This window comes from Carcharhinus amblyrhynchos, chromosome 22 (assembly GCF_965287045.1).
Source record: "Carcharhinus amblyrhynchos chromosome 22, sCarAmb.v2.hapA, whole genome shotgun sequence".
NCBI lineage: Eukaryota > Metazoa > Chordata > Chondrichthyes > Carcharhiniformes > Carcharhinidae > Carcharhinus > Carcharhinus amblyrhynchos.
This window is the reverse complement of record NC_137345.1, coordinates 6060646-6074555: the sequence shown is the minus strand read 5'-3', so window position 1 is coordinate 6074555 and position 13910 is coordinate 6060646. Positions and strand designations below refer to the sequence as shown.

General features: G+C 45.6%; 1 protein-coding gene across 1 annotated transcript in view; it reads right to left on the bottom strand.

Moving 5' to 3' along the window:
- The window catches only part of klhdc8a (kelch domain containing 8A), a 37705-nt gene extending 28560 nt beyond the window's left edge, over nucleotides 1-9145 (bottom strand). The window contains exon 1 of the mRNA XM_080209700.1: nucleotides 8768-9145. The gene's annotated coding sequence lies outside the window, so the exon portion shown is untranslated. The remainder of the gene's footprint in view (nucleotides 1-8767) is intronic.
- Between the last annotated feature and the right edge of the window lie 4765 nt (nucleotides 9146-13910).

The window sequence follows — 13910 nt, the reverse complement described above, 5'->3', positions numbered from 1 at the left end:
TCATTGCAGTGTTAATGTAAGCCTACTTGTGACTCTAATGAATAAATAAACTGTAAATAAATACCTTGGCCAATAATGAGGGAGCGCAGAGGCAGCTAGCAACAGAGAAAAGCTGTGATGAAATGAAACAGGATAGGATAACTTAAATAATTCACTGCTGTAAATCACTGCGAATTAATGCAGCTTAAGCATCAGCTATTTTTTTCTCATTCCCTGACGCCACTTACTCATGCAATATAAAAAGCGTGTTAAAATCCTCCTTCAGCCGCACTATTGATAGCGATTGGTTTTCCTTTATAAGCAGCGGTTCAAGGTCAAACTTTAGTCCAGAGTTGTAAAAGCCCTGGGCTAGAAAAACAGTAAGCGAAAGGAAACCGTTTTGAAATCAAAGAGTAAGATACTTCAGAGTTTACCAGAAATCTAAAACAAAAACAGGAAAAAGCCAGAGAGATTCAGCGAGAAACAGGGTTAATGTTTGAGCCCAATGATTTTTCATTTGAATTCCTTCACTCTTGCTTTGCTTGTCCTCACGGTTACTGCCAGACCTGCTGAGAGTTTCCCACATTTTCTGTTTTAATTTTAAAATAGATTTTGTACAGAGTGTTAATTTCTTCTTGGCAAATCTCCTATAATTAGACACTAATTAGCAATCTCACCTAACTAGTCATCAATCATGTCACTAAGTCCTAACGGGAACAGTAGCATGACGGTTATGTAACTGGACAATCCAGAGGCCTGGACTATTTTTCCAGGGGTGAGTTCAAATCCCATGTGGTGAGTTTAAATTAGTGCATAAAATAAACCTGGAACAAAAAGCCAGCAATGATGATAATAAAGCGATTGGATTGTTGTGATAACCTATCCAGTTCACTAATCATAGAATCATACAGTGTAGAAGGAGGCCATTCAGCCCATCGATTCTGCACCAACCACAATCTTGACCCATCCCCATAATCTCATGCATTTACCTTAGGTCATCCCCCTGACACTAAGGGGCAATCAGGCATGGCCAATCCACCTAACTCGCACATTTCTTGGGAGGAAACCGGAGCACCAAGAGGAAAGCCGCACAGACATGGGGAGAATGTGCAAACTCCACACAGACAGTGATCCAAGCCAGGATCGAACCCAGGTCCCTGGCACTGTGAGGCAGCAGTGCTAAGCACTGTGCCACTGTGTCACCCTCAGGCTCCTTCAGAGCTAGGGATCTGCTGTCCTTATCTGATCAGACCAATATGTGATGCCAGACCCACCACAACATAGCTCAGTCTGAAATAGCTTAGCAAGTCAGTGTGTACCATCTACAAGATGCACTTGTAGCAACTCACCAAGGCTCCTTCAACAGCATCTTCCAAACCCATGAATTCTTCTACCACCTTGAAGGTCAAGGGCAGCAGACGCAATGGGAACACGACCATCTGCAAATATTCCATCCTGACTTGGAAATATATCAATGTTCCTTCACTGTCACTGGGTCAAAATCCTGAAACTCCCTTCCTAACAGCACTGTGGGTGTACCTATATTACCAGTGGTTCAAGAAGGCAGTTCAACACCAGCTTCTCAAGGGCATTCAGGGATGGGAAATAGATGCTGTTCTAACCAGCAACCCATGAACGGGTATAATAAAGTCAATTGTATTCAAGAAGGCTGCTTGCTGTCACCTCCTCAAGCACGGTGGAGAATAGAATGTAAAAGCTGGCTTTGTTCCAATACTGACAGGAATGCCAATCAGTGATGGGGACTGGGAGGATACCAATGGGTATATCAGTGCAGTTGTTACGTCACTAGGCACAAAATATGAATTCAAATAGCACTCGCCTGGATGGATGCAGCTTCTACAACACTCAAGAAGCTTGACACCATCCAGCCAGCTTGATTGGTACCACATCCATAAACATTCACTTGCTGCGCCACTGATGAACTTTGGCAACAGTGTGTATTATCTACAAGATACACTACAGGAACTCACCAAGGTTTCTTACGCAGCACCTTCCAAACCCATAACTGCTACCATCTAGAAGGACAAAAGCAAGGCACCTGGGAACACCACCACCTGCAAGTTCCCCTCCAAGTCACTCACCGTCCTAATATATCGCCCTTTCTTCACTGACACTGGGTCAAAAACCTCCTAACAGCTCTGTGGCAGTACCTACACCTTAGTGACAGCAGCGGTTCAAGAAGGCAGCTCACCACCACCTTCTGAAGGGCAATTAATGATGGGTAATAATGTTGGTCTGGCTAATGAGGCACGCATTCCATTAAAAATAAGTATGAGAAGCTTGAAGGTTGGACATTTCAGTGCGGTTGTTAAGGGATATAGACACTGAATCCAAGTGAATTCAATGAACATGTGTTTAATTTGGTAGATGCTTTATTAGTTTCAATCTGCCCATTTTCCATGAAGATTTTACATTGTAATTAATGTGTGTAGATTTCAGAAAATCATGCGAGACCATTATTTTTTAATGAGGTTTTTTAATGGATTGACTCAAAAGCCGTTGATTGCATTACTGTAAAATGAACAGGAATGGGTCAATCAGCCATCAAGCCTTTCCATCTGTCCACCTACCCTCGTCATCTCCACAAATCTTCACACCCTTAGTCAAGGAAACAACCTATCAATCTCAGCTTTGTAATTTTCAATTGACCCCTAGCCTCTAGGGTGACACAGTGGTTAACACTGCTGCCTCACAGTGCCAGGGACCCGCGTTCGATTCCCGGCTTGGATCACTGTCTGTGTGGAGTTTGCATGTTGTTCGCGTGGATCTCCCCTGGGTATTCTGGTTTCCTCCCACAGTCCAAAGATGTACGGGTTACATTGATTGGCCCTGCTAAATTGCCCCTTAGTGTCAGGGGGACTAGCTAGGGTAAATGCATGAGGTTATGGGACTAGGGCCTGGGTGGGATTGCAGACTTGATGGGCTGAATGGCCTCCTTCAGTATTGTAGGATTCAATAAATAACTTCACATTTTCCCACATTATACTCTATTTGCCAAATTGCTGACACTCACTTAACTTCTCTACATCTCTTTGTGGACTCTCTCCCCCCTCTTGACCAGGGGATTTTCACAATAACTTCATTGCAGTGTTAATGTAAGCCTTACTAGCGACTAATAAATTCACTCTATTGAATTTTGGTGGGGGGAGGGTGAGTTTGAGATTTCCATTGCCCTTTGATGAAGGAATGCTTCCAGGCGTCACAGCTGAATGGGCTGGCTCTAATTTTTAAGATTAGTCAGAATTTTATGCTCCCTCCAGTGAGGTCTGAGGTGGGGAGGGGGGAGTGTGAGATTACATGGATGGAATTCCCTCTGGGTTCCTGCCCACCGTGATTTGGTAGCGAATCTATGCTGGTGTGGGCAGGACTTCAGACTGGAAGTTCATCCTTGCCCCATTTAAGACCTTTAGGTGGCCACTTAATTGCCACTTAAGCCCATTTCCCATCCAGCCTCAATTTTTAGACAGGCAATCAAGTGGCAGCTCAGGGTGGATATGTGTAAACATGGAGAGCTGGGTTTTGGGCAGCAAGGATCTGGGGCCTGATGACGTCCAGATCTCCCTTCCACCCCGGCATACCCCACCCCTCAAAAACCAACCCCCCTCCACTCCTCCACCCCCAAGCATTCCCCACCTTCTCTGCCCTGGGAGCCCTGCCACATTCCTTGTCCTCTGGTTCCCAGGATTTAGTGCCAGTCAGCTGCCTGCAGCGCTCTTCCAACCACTATCGCTGGAGGAACTGGAGCATTTTATGGCTACCAGTCAATCTGATTGGCAGTGGGCTCTCCAAAATGAGACTTGCTCCTGAGGGAGGGGGCGGAAGTCTTGCCTTTGGCCAGTCAAGGAGATGGCATCAGGGATGCTGGAGTTGGTGGGGATGTGATCCCAATGACTTTTTGGATTTCAAGGGGCTGAGTCTCCACCATTTTGAAAATTTCAGCCTTTGTTACAGACTCCCCCAGTAGGGGATGTTTTAATCATCTTAAACATTTTGATTAGTTTAGCCCTAAATTCTCTCTGCTGAAGGGAATCCAAGCCAATTTATCCTACATGTCCTCATAAATTTAACATTTTTAGCCCTGGTATTAACTAACATCAAATCAGCACTGGAACAGGCACTGCAGGAAGATGCCTGGGAACCAGGGGATGATGAATGTGGCAAGGGTCTCAGGGCAAGGAGGGTACAGAATGCTTGTGGTGGGGAGGGAGAGGTTCTGAAGGTGGGGTACGCTGGAGTGGGAGGGAGATCCAGAGGTCACCAGGACTTAAGGAGATATCAGGTATAACTCGGACATGAATGCTGAGGTGACAACACATTGACAGTCAGAATCTTTGTCCAGAGTTGAAATGTCTACTACTAGGCGACATGCACTTAAAGTGAGAGGGGAAAGTTCAAAGGTGATGTGAGGGGCACGTTTATTTGCACAGAGAGTGGTAGGTGTCTGGAATGTGCTGCCAGGGGTGTGGAGGCAAATATGATCGGGGTGTTTAAGGGGTTTTAATATGAATATACAAGGAATAGAGGGATACGGACCAAGGGCAGACAGAAGGGTTTAGTTTAATTTGCTGCCAACACAACATCGTGGGCCTAAGGGCCTGTTCCTGAGCTGTACTGTTCTTTATTCTATTGTTCCCACAATTGCTGAGGTCATTTCATGGAACTACACACTGGGACAAAAACCTGACTTATTGGAAACCTCTAAAGATTCATCTCAGGGCCTTTCTTTTCCTTTAGGAAAAAGGGCGATCTATTGAAACCAAAAGTGAAAATGTCAGAAAATCTCAGCAGGTCTGGCAGCGTCTGTAAGGAGAGAAAAAAACTAACATTTCGAGTCCAGATGACCCTTTGTCAAAGCTTTAGCAAAGCTCTTTTCTCTCCTCACAGATGCTGCCAGACCTGCTGAGATTTTCCAGCATTTTCTCTTTTGGTTTCAGATTCCAGCAACTGCAATAATTTGCTTTTATCCAGTGACTGACCTACTTCAGTTTTCAGCGTGACACTCAACCAGTGTGAGTGAAAAGGTTGCAAATCCATCCCACAACAGAGACCCCAGCATGTAATCCCTGCTGGCACTCCAGTGTAGCACTGAGGGAGTGCTACGCAGTTGGAGGTGCTGTTGTTAGAAAGAGATTTTAAACCGAGAGCCCGTCTGCTCTCTCAATGGACATAGAATGACACAATGTTGAAGAAGACCACGTGGTGATATGTTGGGTGTCCTGGGCAACATTGAGCCCTCAGTCGACATCACCAAGTTACAGATTATCTGCTCATTACCCCTGCTGTTTTTAGGGATGGGGGGGGGTGGAGTTTGCAGTGGACAAATTGGCTCCCATGTTTCCTATGTGGCAACAGTGGCTAAACTTCAAAAATACATCACTGGCTGCAACGCCCTTTGGATAACTCATCAGTCGTAGCAGCGTCGTGGCACAGTGGTTAGCACTGCTGCCTCACAGAGCCAAGGACCTGGGTTCAGTTCCCAGCTCAGGTCACTGTCTGTGTGGAGCTTGCACATTCTCCCCATGTCTGTGTGGGTTTCCTCCGGGTGCTCTTGTTTCCTCCCACACTCCAAAGATTTGCGATTTAGGCGGATTGGCCATGCTAAATTGCCCCTTAATGTTGAGGGACTAGCTGGGGTAAACATGTGGGATTATAGGGATCAGGCCAAGGTGGGATTGTGGTCGGTGCAGACTCAATGGGCCGAATGGCCACCTTCTGCACTAGGATTCTGAGGTTCTAATTGTGAAACGCACAACACAAATCCAAGGTCTTCTTTTCACTGTCAAAGGAACCGTCATGATGTGGAGTTCACATCCTGCACAGTTATTAACTCTATAGAAAAATATTAAGGTAGCATCAAATCACTCTTTAGCTTTATTGCTAACATTGCAACAGCTGGGTGAAAAGCAGTGTTCCATCTTTCACATTGGAATACTAGGATTTGCATGTTTCTGGCTCTGATCAATGGTCCCCACTGAAGGAGAAGTAAATTGACCAAAACACATGGGATCTGTTCTGCTTTCAGAGGTGATAAATGATGAAACGACCCTGGTAATTAAACTGGGATAGTAATTTTCAATAGGATGACAGATGCAGGCCACACTTGCCCAGTTCAGCTACTCATTAAAAGTGAGTGGTTCTCTCATTCCAGCTATTTGGTTTAACCCTTTGTCTGTCTGGCTGTCTGTGGCTGCAGGTTTTAGTCCAACGCCGGCATACCCACATCATGTCTGTGGCTGAGCAGGTGTTAGACCTGTTAAAACAGAAGGGGCTGATTCATAGAATTATACGGTGCAGAAAGAGGCCATTCAGCCCATCGAGTCTGCACTGACCACAATCCCACCCAGACCCTATCCCCATAACCCCAAGCATTTACCCTAGCTAGTCTCCCTCACACTAAGGGGCAATTTAGAATGGCAAATCCATCTAACCTGCACATCTTTGCAGCGTGGAAGAAAACCAGAGCACCTGGAGGAAACCCATGCAGACATGGGGAGAATGTGCAAACTCCACACAGACAGTGACCCGAGCAGGGAACTGAACCCAAGTCTTTGCCGCTATGAGGCAGCAGTGCTAACCACTGTGCCAACATACTGTTCAAGATCAGCACGGGTCAGTGTTAGTGACAGAAGGATTACCCTCGTGTCCAGCTCTGCAGGTTGAAAGAAAATCCTGCTCAGTGTGGCAGTGTGAAAGCAGATTCAATATCCAACCTGTGACCAGCTGGATGAACATCAGTGAAGAGACAGCTTGGGCAACATCAGCTTTGGCACTTGCTGGGTGGGCGTGGAGGGAATCAGCCAGAGTTCCTACAGCTCATAATTATCTAATGTCCCTCACCCAGGAAATGCAAGTGCACGAATCTCTAGCATGACATCATAATGGTCAAATAGCTGGTTGAATAGAATCGGAGAATCCACACAGAGCAGAAAGAGGTCATTCGGCCCATCGAGGCTTCACCAACCACAATCCCACCCAGCCCCAATCCTTGTAACTTCACATATTTACCTTGCTAGTTCTTCCTGAAACTGAGGGGCAATTTAGCGTGGCCAATCAAGCTAAATTTGGACTGTGGGAGGAAATCAGAGCACCTGGAGGAAACCCACGCAGACATGGGGAGAACATGCAAACTCCACACAGACATTGACCCAAGCCTGGAATTGAACCTGAGTCCCTGGTGCTGTGAGGCAGCAATGATAACCACTGTGCTAGCACGCCGCTTTTAACTCTCTATGCCCATTGGGCACTGGAGTGGAGAGAGGACAATGCCCAGAAGCCAGGCTCTCGGACAAGGATTGGCATCTTCACCAATAAAGTGCAGAATATTGACAAATATATTGCTGGTACCTGCTGTGTACAAATAGCATTGTCTCTGGAACAAGTTAAAGTTTATTTAGTATTAGCCACAAGTAAGGATTACATTAACATTGCAATGAAGTTACTGTGAAATTCCCCTAGTTTGGTGCCTCTTTGGGTCAATGCACCCTAACCAACATGTCTTTCAGACTGTGGGAAGAAACTGGAGCACCCAGTGGAAATCCATGCAGACACAGGTAGAATGTGCAAACTCCACACAGATGGTGACCCAAGCCGGGAATTGAACCCGGGTCCCTGGCGCTGTGAAGCAGCAGTGCTAGCCATTGTGCTACCTATTCTCACAATGCAGTTAGCTACGTTAAGTTTTAATACTATAAGAAGTGTAGATAACCCCAATGGACTGAAATCTTTCATGCAGAAATCCCTCTACTCTCCTCCTTGTTTAGACATGTTCATCCCAGCGCTCCCACAGAGACAGCAAACAACTGACTTAAATCCAGTTTGGGTCCTACAGGTCAAAGGTTCAGGGTCAAAACAGGTCATTAACTCACTCCTGTCTGAACTGTGACTCAGTGGTTTCAAGGCCCGCTCCAAACATTTGAGCATAAAAATCAAAGTTTAAGTTTATTGGTGTCACAAGTAGACTTACATTAACACTGCAATGAAGTTACTGTGAAAATCCTCAGTCACCACACTCCGCCGCTTGTTTGGGTCAACGCACCTAACCAGCACGTCTTTCAGAAGTGCTTCCTAACATCACCTCAGAGCAACCCGGTTCTATCTTTAATGTTACGGCCCCTTGTTCTGAACTCACTAATTACTGTAGCAAAGCCGTTCTTAATTTGGCACGAACTGATGCAGCATTCTCATCGTCAATCACAGGATCATAGAATCCCTACAATGCAGAAGGAGGCCATTTGGCCCATCAACTATGTACCGATCACAATCCCACCCAGGCTCAGTCCCCGTAACCCCATGCATTTACCCTGCTAATCCCCCTGACACTGAGGGACAATTTAGCATCGCCAATCCACCTATAACCAGCACGTCTTTGGGAGGAAACCGGAGCACCCAGAGGAAACCCACGCAGACACGGAGAGAATGTGCAGACTCCGCACAGTAACCTGAGCTGGGAATTGAACCCAGGTCCCTGACACTGTGAGACAGCGGTGCTAACCAACAGGACACCCTTTAAAGCAGTACTTATGGAGTGCTGCACTGTCGGAGGTGCTGTTCGTTTTATTTGTAGATGACTGTCTGTCTGCCCTCATCCAGTAACAAACTTGGCCTCAGAACCGTTTTGAAAGAGATTCCCATTCCAGACGACGAGGGAGCAAATAATCCGCTGTGTAAAATAAAATAAACTAAAATAGCTGAGAGGTGGCAACACGGTCTCAACAGAAAATGAGAACATTCTTACTGCTATTTTTCAAACCGAGTTCTTTTTCATTACCTGCGAGAGGGAGGGCTGCCTGATGGACTGGTCACAGTCAGAAAACTTGCCTCTCGACTGACGAACGCGAAGATCAAAGCTTTCTGCAGCTTGTAACGCGAGTGAACAAATTCCCGGCTGCTGTCTCTGTCCCATTCATTGAAACCCTCAGAGCGGCTGTAGCCACATTCAACTTCCCAGGACAGCGGCACAGGTTTGCTGAGCTGCTAGCTCGGGGCTGCCTGCCTCTCTCTAAGAGGGGAGATACACACACACACTGTTCCTCTACAACACACCCCAATCAGCCAGAAAAGACGCTCCTTTTGTTCACACCTCCCAGACTGGCACAGCTCACACCTTTTCAGTGCCCTTCAGTAAGCAACTGGAGGCAGCTTTCTCCCTGAGTTAAGCAGACGCTTGTTTTTTTTTGTAAATGAGGTTTTTGTTTTAAAGTTATCTCCATACCTGGGTGGGGCGGGGGGGGGGGAGGTGCTGTTCGGGTCCTCAGGCTGCTTGTTGAGTGGATCGACGGCAATGTGCAGTACCTGTAGATGGTGCATTGAAAAAAACCGATTCCTTCCTGCCCATCATTCAGAACCAACCCTCCTACACATTTCAATAAGGAGGTAGCTTCAGAACATTGAATCACTTGTTCAAGCCACAAAAAAAAACCCTCTGGAACACACTCTCTCTGAGAGGGTGTGAGGATCCTTGAGAGGGTGCAGAGGAGATTTACCAGAATAGCAGAATAGGGTGATTTTAATTCCAAGGTTAGGGTTTGGAGACGTTGGAGTTGTTCTCCTCTGAGCACAGGAGATAGAACATAGAACATAGAACATTACAGCGCGGAACAGGCCCTTCGGCCCACAATGTTGCGCCGACCAGTCTTATTTTTAAAAAAAACATTGACCCACTAATCTAAACCAATCCCTTTTCGTCCATAAACCTATCCACCAATCTCATAAACGCCCCCAAACTAGGCGCATTTACAACTGCAGCAGGCAGGGCATTCCAGTCCCTCACCACCCTCTGGGTAAAGAACCTGCCCCTGACATCCGTCCTATAACTACCCCCCCTTAATTTAAAGCCATGCCCCCTCGTGCTAGCTTTCTCCATCCGAGGAAACAGGCTATCACCATCCACCCTATCTAAACCTCTAATCATCTTATATGTTTCAATAAGATCCCCTCTTAGCCGCCTTCTTTCCAGTGAAAACAACCCCAAATCCCTCAGTCTCTCCTCATAGGACCTCCCCTGCATACCAGGCAACATCCTGGTAAACCTCCTCTGCACCCTCTCCAAAGCCTCCACATCCTTCCTGTAATGTGGGGACCAGAACTGCACACAGTACTCCAAGTGCGGCCGCACCAGAGTTGTGTACAGTTGCAACATGACGCTGCGACTCCTAAATTCAATCCCCCTACCAATAAACGCCAAGACACCGTACGCCTTCTTAACAACCTTATCTACTTGATTCCCAACTTTCAGGGATCTATGTACACATACACCTAGATCCCTCTGCTCCTCCACTCTATTCAAAGTCCTCCCGTTAGCCCTATACTCAACACATCTGTTATTCCTACCGAAATGGATTACCTCACACTTCTCCGCATTAAACTCCATCCGCCACCTCGCGGCCCAGCTCTGCAACCTGTCCAAGTCACCCTGCAAACTTCGACACCCTTCCTCACAATCTACCACACCTCCGACTTTGGTGTCATCAGCAAACTTACTAATCCACCCAACTATACCCTCATCCAGATCATTAATAAAGATTACAAACAGCAGTGGCCCCAAAACAGATCCCTGAGGCACACCACTCGTAACCGAACTCCATGATGAATAATTACCATGAACCACCACCCTCTATCTCCTATCTGCTAACCAATTCCTGATCCAAGTACCTAAATTACCACCAATCCCATACATCTGCATTTTCTGCAGAAGCATACCATGGTGAACCTTATCAAACGCCTTACTAAAATCCATATATACCACGTCTACTGCCTTACCCCTATCCACCTTTTTGGTCACCTTCTCAAAGAACTCAATAAGGTTAGTAAGGCACGACCTTCCCGCTACAAAACCATGCTGACTATCTCTAATCATGGAGGGGCGACTTGATTGCAGTGTACAAGGTCATAGATCATGGAGTCCCTATAATGCAGAAGGAGGCCATTCGGCCAATCGACCCTGCACGGACCACAATCCTAGTTAGTCCTCCTAACACTAAGGGGCAATTTAGCATGCCCAATCCACCTAACCTGCACATCTTTTGGACTGTGGGAGGAAACCGGAGCACCTGGAGAAATCCCACGCAGACACAAGGAGAATGTGCAGACTCCACACAGACAGTAACCCAAGCCGGGAATTGAACCTGGGTGCCTGGCACTGTGAGGCAGCAGTGTTAACCACTGTGCAAGATGATGATGGGTTTAGAGAAAGCAGCCAAAGAAAAGCTGTTCTCATTGGCTGATGGTACAAGGACTAAGCAGATACAGATTTAAAGACAATATATGGGATGGGGATGGGGTGGAAAAAAATAGTATTTCACACAGTGATTGGTAACGACCTGGAACTCACTGTATACAAGGAAGCAATGGCAATCATTGATAGAGTCATATATAGCACAGAAACAGTCTAAATCTCTGTAGTGGAAATTAGTAACTTTACCAGAAATGTTTATAATAATACTATAATTCTTATAATTTTATAATTATATAATTACATTATAATTATAATTAAATTATAATCACATTATAATTTTTAAGCAATGTCCACATCGAGAGATTAGTTGAAAATATAATGCAACAAAAATCTGTCATCATTTAAAAAAAACTCAGCAGGAGACGCTCTTCTTGGGAAACATTTGCTATCATGGTAATGGCACTGGATGAGTAATCCAGAGGCCCAAGTAACATCTCTGGGGACATGAGTTCAAATCCTACCACAGCAGCTGGTGGAATTTAAATTCAATTAATAAAATCAGAAATTGAAAGCTAGACTCCGTAACAATGACCACAAAACTATCATCAGTTGTAAAACCCATCTAATGCTCCTTTAGGGAAGGAGATCAAAGTTAAAGTAAAGTTTGTTTATTAGTATCACAAGTAAGCTTACATTAACAGCACAATGAAGTTACTGTGAAAAATCCCCTTGTTGCCACATTCCGGGGCTTGTTCAGGTACACTGAAGAAGAATTTAGCATGGCCAATGCACCAAACCAGCATGTCTTTTGGACTGTGAGATGAAACCCATGCAGATACAGGGAGAATGTGTAAACTCTACACAGACAGTGGCCCAAGCTGGGAATCGAACCTGGGTCCCCAGCACCAAGATTTCAGCATAGACTGAGATTCAATGCTGGGACCTTCCTACTCCTATTCCAATGTTATAGAATCATTGAATCCCTGCAGTGCAGAAGGAGGCCATTTGGCCCATCGAGTCTGCACTGACAACAATCCCACCCTGGCCTTATTCCCGTAACCCCATGTATTTACTGTACCAGTTTGGGGGTGGCATGGTGGCACAGTGGTTAGCACTGCTGCCACATAGCGCCAGGGACCTGGTTTCAATTCCAGCCTTGGATCACCGTCTGTATGGAGTTTGCAAGTTCTCCCCATGTCTGTGTGGGTTTCCTCCCGGTGCTTCGGTTTCCTCCATTGGCCATGCTGCTTTGGATTTATGGAACGGTTTCTATTTCACTGAATTCTGTTCCATTGCTGAGGTGGGATTTCTTCAATATCACATTTTGTCTTATTAAGATGGATATTGATTATGGATCAGCACTCACATCTCACACGACGATGCATTTGAGGTTATGTAATTTGCCAAGTATTGATCAGGTTTATCTTTCTGTTCAGTATTCTGAATGTTCATTAACATCAAAATTTGCAAATCATGCGTCATGGGGACATTTTAAAAAATTCATTCATAGGATATGGAGGTTGTTGGCTAGGCCAACATTTATTACCCATCCCTAACTGTCCTTGACACTTTTTTGAACTGCTGCTGTCCCTTGGTGTAGGTATAGCAATGTTGGGGAGGGAGTTCCAGGAATTTGACCCAGCGACAGTGAAGGAATGGCAATATATTTCCAATATACTTCAGGATGGTGAGTGGCTTGGAGGAGAACTTGCAGTGGTAGTAGTTGTAGGCATCTGATTTAGCAGGGTAAACATGTGGGGTTAGGAGAATGGGGCCTGGGTGGGATTATGGTCTGTGCAGACTCGGCGGGCTGAATGGCCTCTTTCTGTTCTGTCGGGATTCAACGTTCAGCTCCCCCTGACACTAAGAGGCAATTTAGCATAGCCAATCCATACATCCTTGGACTGTGGGAAGAAGCTAGAGGAAACCCATGCAGATACAGGGAGAATGTGCAGACTCCACATAGTGACCCAAGGCTGGAATTGAACCTGCGTCCCTGGTGCTGTGAGGCAGCAGTGCTAATCACTGTGCCACCATGCCACCCATTGAAGCACTACCAGTAGTACAAGAGATTATTTTTCTGAAGACAATCCTGTGTCTCAGCATGGCACCAGTCCAACATTATAACAATGTCTACACTTCAAAAGTACTTCATTGCCTGTGAAGTAGTTTGAGGTTGTGAAAGATACTGCTGAAATGCATGTTCTTCTATCTTTCATTGTACAACAGAAAGATAAAATAAAACCAAAATGTACAGGGAAAACTCAGCAGGTTGTGGATGTGGAAACAGAGTTAACGTTTTGAGCCTAATATCACTCTTCTTCGAAGCTGATGAAGGTAAAATATTTTTGTATTGAAGGCAGGAGAATTGAAAATCAGTGAGATGAACCAACCTTTATTGCAGCCTTTCCGCTGGAGAGCACATATATTTATTAAGGTAATAACAAACATCATATAGTAAGCTCCAACTTCATTTTGAAATAACCACCGCGTTTTTTAAAAAAAATGAAATTGGAACATTGGAAAATAAATGTGAAATCAGTTCCGATATATTTATATAATAATCTGACAATTAGGATGGCATGGTGGCACAGTGGTTAGCACTGCTGCCTCTCAGCACTAGGGACCCGGGTTCAATGCCCAGTCTTGGGTCACTATCTATACGGAGCCTGCACATTCTCCCTGTGTCTGCATGGGTTTCCTCTGGGTGCTCTGGTTTCCTCCCACAGTCCGAAAG